The 9,190-nt window shown below is 27.9% G+C and overlaps 1 protein-coding gene across 1 annotated transcript in view; it reads right to left on the bottom strand.

Annotated features, from left to right (window-relative positions):
• Positions 1–9,190, bottom strand: part of LOC119677401 (putative elongator complex protein 1) — a 279,253-nt gene that overhangs the window by 1,854 nt on the left and 268,209 nt on the right. The gene's annotated exons all lie outside the window — the stretch shown is intronic.

Raw genomic sequence — 9,190 nt, 5'->3', positions numbered from 1 at the left:
AAGAAATTTGAAGTGAAAAATAATATTTAGAAATGTATAAATGTGTGAGTAAAGATTTGATTTAAATATCTTTTTGTAAACGATCTTCTAAAAAAAAGATTCTAAATCATAAAATGAATAGACCAACTCCAGATATGAAGAACTTGGTACCTGATGTAATAATTCGAAATCTGTGGTAAGTCGCCGTTTTCCTACAGCTACAGCTTTATGGTAAATAGAAACCAGTGGATCACAGGCTGCGAACATTTGTTGGTCTTGTACGCTATTTGCTTGTGGAAAGGACAAAACTCAGGAGTTGGGGGAATACGTTATAGTTGGAATTCTGTTTTGATCAAATTGTGAACACCTTGCCAAAAAGCTGACACCTCGCTACTGACGGCGACATATATGTTAATAAAACCGTCATATAAATAATCTTCAAATGAAGTAATCTCGAAGTGTTAATAGGACAAAAACTTGAGGTAACACCCATCAAGATTGTTGGGCTTACATATAAAACAAATAAACAGCAACCAGATGAAAGATCTTCAGCAAATCAAGCAGCTTTTAATTAACTATTATAAATTTTTCTTTTACATGTTTACATTTTTTCCATTTCTTGAAGACATCCAAGTGCTTTATTCTCGTTATGTGCAGAGCGGTATAAGTACAGTTTGAATAGCCCCTTACGCCGTAAATACCCTATGAAATGCTTTTAGCATAACGAAAGCGAAAAGCTTACTGCCAATGGCATGATAATATAAAAAGATGACTGAATTGCAAGGATATAAATACGATTAACTGCTTCTTCGGAGTGCATTCAAAGTGCTCTTAAAGCGCTTGGCTGACTGAACAAGAACTAATTCCCCTTATTATAGTATTTTATATTATAGTATATATTATATTATATATTATATTATAGTACAGTTATTATAGTATAGTATAGTATTTTATTATTACATTTTTTTTTTGTGCGGCAAGGAGGAAAGTGAGTGCCCAACTCGCACGACCTAACCCACTCCCCTTCATTCCTACACACCTTGTGCTACCGCTGGACTACGATAGTATTACTTCGGGGTAGGGTTCCTATTAGATATTAAAGACTTCTATTGATGTGATCTGCCTCTAGTCCCCGCTACTGCTGCAGGTGATTAACCTTGCCCTTCGTCTAGTATATTATATGATAGATTCAAGACGATTGAAGTATTTGCTCGCTCGAATTCTATTTATTATTTGCAGTTCACAACTCACACTCTACGTTTACACGCATAATAAAAATAAATAACTTGATATGTGTGAGATGATAGATAGTATAATAGCAAGAAAAAAATTAATTTTTATATAGCTAATTTTTTTTGCAATTTTTAATATATTGTTTATTCATTCGGTGTGCGATTTGCCTATTCAAAAAACAACTTATTAATACGTTGATTGTTGCATGCCTAATGCCTAAATGTGATTCATTGAAGTTAATTGTTGGAAATCTTATTGAAAAATCCTTTTAGAAATTGTTAAACATAACAAACTAATTATATAAAATTAAAAATAAACAAATAGAGGACATATCCCGTTTCTCACTTTTTTGCTTTAGACTTAATTTCTTGAAAGGGCCTTCAGGAATAGTGTACAGGGTTGTTGGATAAATGTTTTAGTTTAAAATACTTTAAATGTAAAAATGACTAAAATATGTCAAAAGCGGTTTCAATTTATTATTGTCAATAAAATTACTACAGTTACCTATCATAGAAGATATATTCAGGCTCTTTTCGTCATCAAATCATATTTAAGTTATGTTCAACTAGAATATAGGAATATAGAAGTATAGGAATATTAATTTCCAAAACTAAGAAATACAAAATCCGAGTCCATACCAAATGTTATTTACCTTGGTTTGCTATTTTGCAGATTATTGTGAAAACTGATGACTAATTGATCGACTCCTCTATTTTAATTTTTTTTAATTGTTTTTTTTTTTTTATATTTTCATTATAATTAATATAGTGCCATTTAATACTGGCAATAACTGAGGTGAACGTACATATCTGTATGTATAATAGTTTATCTCAATTAGTGCCATGTGGTTAATTTGTTGCAAAGATAATTTGTAAAAATGTATAAATTTATATAAAATAATTACTTTAATAATAAAGGTGTTGATATCTTTTTCTATACTTAATTAGAAACATTAAAATTATTTAATGATTTCAGTAAAAATATTAAACAAAAGTGTAAAAATTCAATTCTTCATGCTTCAAAATTAAAAGTATACAAATTGCATTAAGCAACATTATTTTTTCACAGCAAACGCAACAAAATATTAGTTTTATTATATATCATAAATATATATATACATATAATTTTGCGCATATGTACATGTAGATATTTACTAAAAACTTCATGTTAATTCGCTGTTATTATTCAATGTGAATTACTCATCAAGTTTATGCATTGCTTGTAACCACTTCAAGAAGTCAGCTGTATGAGATAGCAAAGAGCACATTGCCAACATCTTCAGTTGCCAACGACTGGCAGTTGTTTTTGCTGTATCTTAGACTTGACGTTTATTGTATTAACAACTTAACGCCAGACTATGCTAAAAAGTTGTAACTGGCTGGGCGGTAGTGACATTCAAAATAACAACAACTGCAAGCTAACAACTAACACACGCTTGCTAAAAAGAAATTCCAACAAAAAGAGTAAAAGTGAAAAAACTCAATTATCTAAAATTGTAGTTGTATCTGCAACTGCAGCTGTATATGTTGAGCTGTGATTGATGGGCTGACGGACTGACTCACTGGCTAACGAATGACAAAGTATCTTAACCACACTCGTATTACAAAACTTATGTTGCCGCTGTCAGCATGGCTTTGTCGTGATCTCATTTGCGGGTACGTGTAACTGCGTTGTCGTGAATCGCTTACCTCTATCAGATAATCGGTGTAGAAGAAGCGGGAAATTTTACTTACAAATTTCATTTGCCAGCCATAACAATCAACATGAACTCTTGTGTTAACAACATTTGTTACCTCATCTTGCTTATATGAAAATTATATAGAAATTATGCTAACTCCAAGTGGCTTTAATTTGAATCAAAAAAAAAAAAAATTTTCAACGCTCTATCTTCTACCTTTCCCGATACTTAATTTGAATTTTAATTTTTTTCCACTCGCTCACTGAAGTACTTTAGTTTTCAAACGAAAGCATCGCTGTTCAGCATTCCAATGCTGCTGGTTAAAAGTTTTGCTCCAATGCATGAATCACGCTATAAACTCGTATCACGCTGATGGTGCTTTGTGGTGCGATTGCTCTTGGCTAATAAAACCAAAAATAAATAATCCACAATTAAATGAAATGTTGGTTAAGTCATCGAAATCGGAGCTACAAACCGTACACGCCAGCTAGCAGATTTTAGGTATTTTATCTTTTCCTACAACTTGCGTTCTGCGTTTGCCTTTTACTTTAAATTGTTATAAAATTTAATAAATTAACTTCTTTAGGTGTTAAAAACTCGATTCCTATGAAATATATAAATAGTTTAGGCCTCTACTAAACTATTAAAAATTCGTGCTTAAGATTTCAAAAAATTCGAAGAAGATAATAATAAGACGTTAATGAATTTTAATTGGTTGTTAATGTACAGTTCAAAGTTAGTAAACTATACGGCTTTGTTTATATCTAATGTATATCAAACATTCTATATTGTACTGTCGACTCTATAGCAAGCTCAATACGATGGATATAAAAGTTTCTATTTTCGTATTTCCTTATTCTTAGCTTTTGTTTCATACTTAAAAGTTTATAAAATTATTAAATAAATTAAATAGAATAGAATATAGAAGAATTATACATCACGACTAGTTCACACTATATGACTGTCAAAATTTTAACATTAAAAATATTTATACAGACCTTATGTGGAGATAAAGCCTAACGGCACATTTATTTGCCAATAATTATTTTGCTACTGGTTTTTCGACACTTTCACTGATACTAACCTGGAATACAAATTAAAAATAACTAATACTAATATATTAATTGCATTAAAAGTAACTAATACTAATATATTAATTGCATGTTACTTTTCAAACAAAAAAATATTTAAAAATCAATTTTACAATTTATATTTTTCTTCCCAAAATCAATGTTATTGATTATTTTTCAACAATAATACAATTATTCACCTTGTGAAACTGTACATTGTCCTAGTTAAAGATCACTTTTTTCTTGGCAACATTAATTGTTTTCACAAATTGTTTTTATAAATACACCAATAAAACAATATTATACTTATTTTGGAAATTAAATTAATTTATGGATATTTTACTACATTTATAGCAAAATATGTATATTTTGCAGCTTTGGATCAGTTTAATCGAGTTTTAGCCAGTCTTTGGACTTACTATGTGATGTGACAAAATCGTAAAAATATATTAACATTTTGACCCACAAAAAAACATATCGCTGTGGCTTTATTTTTTTATAGAAATTATTACAACTTAAATTTATTTCACATATTTCCAACATACTACTTTAGACGAAAAAATAACAATTCTAGTAGCCAAACCCAATGAACCCATAAACATCTGTTATGTCCATTTAAAATAACAGAACAGTATTCATTCTTCAATAGATTTGCTGTAAGTCTAGAACTACGATCTTTTTCCACAATTTAAAAATTATTATGTTTTAGGATCTAACAATAAGTATGTTCTTGAATTTTAAAACTACTTACGTATACACTACATATAAATGATAAAATGTTGATTATTAAAAGTTAACTAAAATAAGTCTTAAATACCTAGTATATTTGACTGAGCTCTTTGCAGAATCTCAATGTTTGAAGCACTTGCATTGACATATAGTTGAAAACTACACGTCGAATTGGTGTTGGTTAGGAATAAAAACCTTTACACCCTTATGTGGGCGAGATTATGGTAATATCGGTATCTATGGTGTGCCGTTAGTCTATGATGGATCTTAGATCTATCTATCTGCTTGCAGGGTTATTATTTTTGATTAATTTTAGGCGCGACAATGTGGAATTTGTGTGCCTATTGACCTTTTGGAATAGGTTTATTGCTTTGTCTCTAATATAAGTTATAATGGGTTTAATATTGATTTCTTTCTCAATCGTTCTGGCTCTAATGTACCAGGGGATTTGAAAGATTTTCTATATTGCGTTATTTTAGATTGTTTGTATTTTCTTGATTTTAGTTTTGCAGGCATTGCTGAAAGCCACACTGCCGTATTTTATTGTGATACGTTCAAATTGGCTGATACTCTAAGCTGAATCCTTTGAAAGTCTTTCTAACGAGTATATACCGTTATCATGTTGATCAATAATATTATGATGAACACTTTTATAGTTATGATAAATTTAATGTATATTTAATATACATAACAATAATAATATATATTTTACTATGTCACAAAAAACTTACGGATCATAAACGTAGAACTCAAATGAAGTTTCTATTGCTTAAAATATTCTTTAAATCTACCATGTAATTACTAGGTAGTTAGAATAAACTACTTCATTTTTATTTAATTAACTTTTTTCTTATATATGTGTAAACACAGGTCTAAAGAGTACATACCGCTTATACTGTTTAAAGTGTTCATTTTTAATTTTTTTTTAATTTTTTTTTTGCGGCACCAAATCTTTTATTAACTTCAAACCTGAAAGTCTTTAATAAACGTGACTTAAGCCAATTATTTTAGTTACTTTAACATCCGGAAAACTACTATAGATTATTTTTTAGATCATTTTCAACCATTTCTGTTTTATTTCAAATATACACTAAATAGAATTCAGGTGGAATAAGAAAAACTCAATCAACCTAAGCTATTATAGATTATTTTGTAGATCATTTTCAACCATATCTGCTTTATTTCGAATGTACACTAAATAAAATTCGGTTGGAATAAGAAAAATTCAATCAACCTAACCATTCTCTAACAACTATCTATAGTAAAGATGATAGTTGTTTCTATAACTGAATACAAGATTACCATATAAATAAAGCAGGGTGCTAATGTGTTTTTGCATTTTCATGTAATGAGTTATAAATCTTTAACTTTATGGCTTTTAAATCACTACTCAGCTTAATGGCAAAATTTTAAACTGTAAGCAGAAGAGCAATAAATTTTAATTATTTTTGTCAATTTAAAATACTTTATATATTCACTTACGAACTTAAAGCCACTAATAAATCTATTTTGTTTTCATGTTGCTTGTTTTTTATTTAACATTATTTCTTATAATTAATTTTCTTTAGTTTTGTTTTTTAAATTTCGCTTTAATTATTATTAATTATGGTAAACAAATAATTACATACAAAACCAAACTTAAAAACAGAATTATTTATTTGGCTAAATATTCCTTATATTAACATGTAGTAGATATGATGCCATTATTTGGTGTCATTGTAGTAAAATAATAAAATCAGTAATCCGGACAACAATATAAAACCTTACACTCTTCTAAGAATATTGCTAACATGATGAATAGATGTTAGAGAATTCCTGTAATTATTTTACTTCAAATTTTTACATGGCACAGTTACTTCTATTTTCAATAAATTAAATAGAAAATTTCATTGGTAAGTTACTAAAGATTTGTTCCTCAATTAACGAATTTTTTAAAACACGCCTTAAGATATTAAAAACTTACCTCACATTTAAACTCTAGAATAAAAAGTTATTTTGATTTTAGAATAAAGATCTAGATTTATTCATTATATTTTTAGTCACAACTGTTGAGATACATAATTGTTGCCTTGCTTTGTGTCAAAAATGTATAGGAGCTAATATTTGTCGTCGTCATATCATAACCCGTATACTGGTAATAATCAGGAACACAGTTCTTTTACTTACGTCATCATGTATATGTACAACAGAACCAAAACCATAACGAATTAATTATACAATATAATACATTTTGTTAATATTTATTAATGTTTATTAATTATTTCTTGTCCTGATGATAAATCTCAAGGAGAGTCCGAAATAAAGAATTTTAAAAAATATTAAAAAAACGTTTAATTTAAAAAAGGTGACCTCTAACTGGAAATAAAATATATAAAAAAACATTGGTAGAATTGGTATATTCGGAAATAATGTAGTTATATATTAGGCCTATATTTTCTTATTACAGAAGAATATTAGAAAACTTCTGATTTTATTTAGCTGATCGCCTGCTGATATAAATAAATAGAGAATTAACTGACCTTAAACAATTCCTGTACATCAATTTATTAGTAATATTTATACATTTTAAGAACATATAAACATTTGTTAAATAATATATATAGTATTTTATGAATTGAGCGCATGCTATGATGACTGGAAATATCTTTTTTGTGGTAAGAAATTTCAAACTTAGATATTTTGTGAAAAAAAATAATGTAAGCGCAAGAGCAATCATGACTTTATCTCACAATTGGATTTTGTTTCCATATTTAAAAAATCTAAAAAGTATGAGCTGTAGATTACAATATCTAACTAATACGATACAATTGAAGATTAGTATAAATTATATTTTTATGGTATTATTTGCATATGATTACTATAGGAATTCCTTTCCGTGATGTTATTTTACAGCTACAATGATATCATAATACAAATAGAGTTTAACTAAAATATTATGGGTACAATAGTCTCATTAAAAATTGTTCTACTGTAGATGCTTATACTTAATTTTCACAGCTAAATTTAATTTCAACTAACTTTTTTATTTTTGTTAAACTAAATTCAATCAATTTTGAGCACATCACTTATTTAACGGAAGCGCAAAGTTTGAGCAAAGATTGCAATTCTTTAGTGTCGGTTTTTTATGACTACATTACTTTCATACATAATTACTTAATAAAAAACCATAAATTAAACATTTTAAAATTGTTTGTAAACAGCAGCTGTATCTTCAGTTATTTGCAGAGAGCACACAAAACCATAATAAAAAATACTTCCTTCTTGCACATTTTGAAACGTAAACAAAATGTTGATATAGCAAATAAAAATAATATAAACATCATATTCGTAAGCATATTCTTTGAAGTACTCAAAACGATATACTGGGTGCTTAAGGTAATACACTAAGGCATGATATTATATATAAAATAAAAGAAACGCAAAATTTGTGAACTTTGAATATTAGTAAAATACAGTACCACTTCATAGAAATATGGATAACACAAGAAATTTACCTATGGTCAAGTGCTCTCCCTTACAGAGAGCCTAAGTCTATATTAATTTATCTAATTTATTAATAAATACTGAGACAAATTATTATCTATTATAGTATTTTGATATTATTATTATGATATTTTGATATTATATTAAAAGATGGACATAGAATAGCTTCTTACGGCTTGATCTTCCATAGAAGACAAAAAATAAATACGGTACTGTTATTGTTCTCTTTTTTAATTTAAACTAGCCAAAAAAAATCAGATTACTAAGCAAATAAAATATTTTTAAAGTAAAATATTTTAAATCTTCTTGGTATTAGAGTTATTCTTGAAGTGTTACTTTTCTAGTTCAAATACTATGTATGTCTATGGGATATACGTTCTATAAACGATGGTACTAAATGTTTTATTAATAATTATTTACACTATACCTTATATACTATATATACCTCCTATATATTTGCGTTAGCTGTTTTTGTAATTGTGCTGCAATCGCATTAAGGATCCTATTACAATTCTATTGACGAAACTTCGTACATAGCTGACAGGAGTTACTGCGACTTTTTTTGTTCCTGTTACTAAAATTACTATTTCGAGATGTTTCACGCTCACTACAGTTATAAAATAAAATTGACTGCAGTAGTGGAAAACCAATTCATATGTTTAAAAAACATATGGAAGGCTGGATCCAATGCTGACATAGTTGTGTAGCGGTCGATAAAGCCTTGTTTGAGGACAACATAAGAAATTTCAATTCGTTGACGATTTTTTTTATGTATTATTTAATTATGCCGGGTACTTTTTATACGGAATGTAAATTAATATTTGGTTAAATGCTTTTAAATGAGCTATATTATACATTTTTATGTTTGTACTTTTGAAATGAGTTAATAGTTTCGTATATTTTGATATGAAAGCCGGTGTCTCGAATATTTTAGAATGAATATATCATCAAAAAATCAAATTTTGACTACAGGTATTTAACTTTATATAAATACTATAACATGTACTTTAGAGTATAC

Source organism: Teleopsis dalmanni, chromosome 2 (assembly GCF_002237135.1).
Source record: "Teleopsis dalmanni isolate 2A chromosome 2, ASM223713v2, whole genome shotgun sequence".
Classification (NCBI taxonomy): Eukaryota; Metazoa; Arthropoda; class Insecta; order Diptera; family Diopsidae; genus Teleopsis; species Teleopsis dalmanni.
This window is presented reverse-complemented; position numbering and strand designations above follow the sequence as displayed.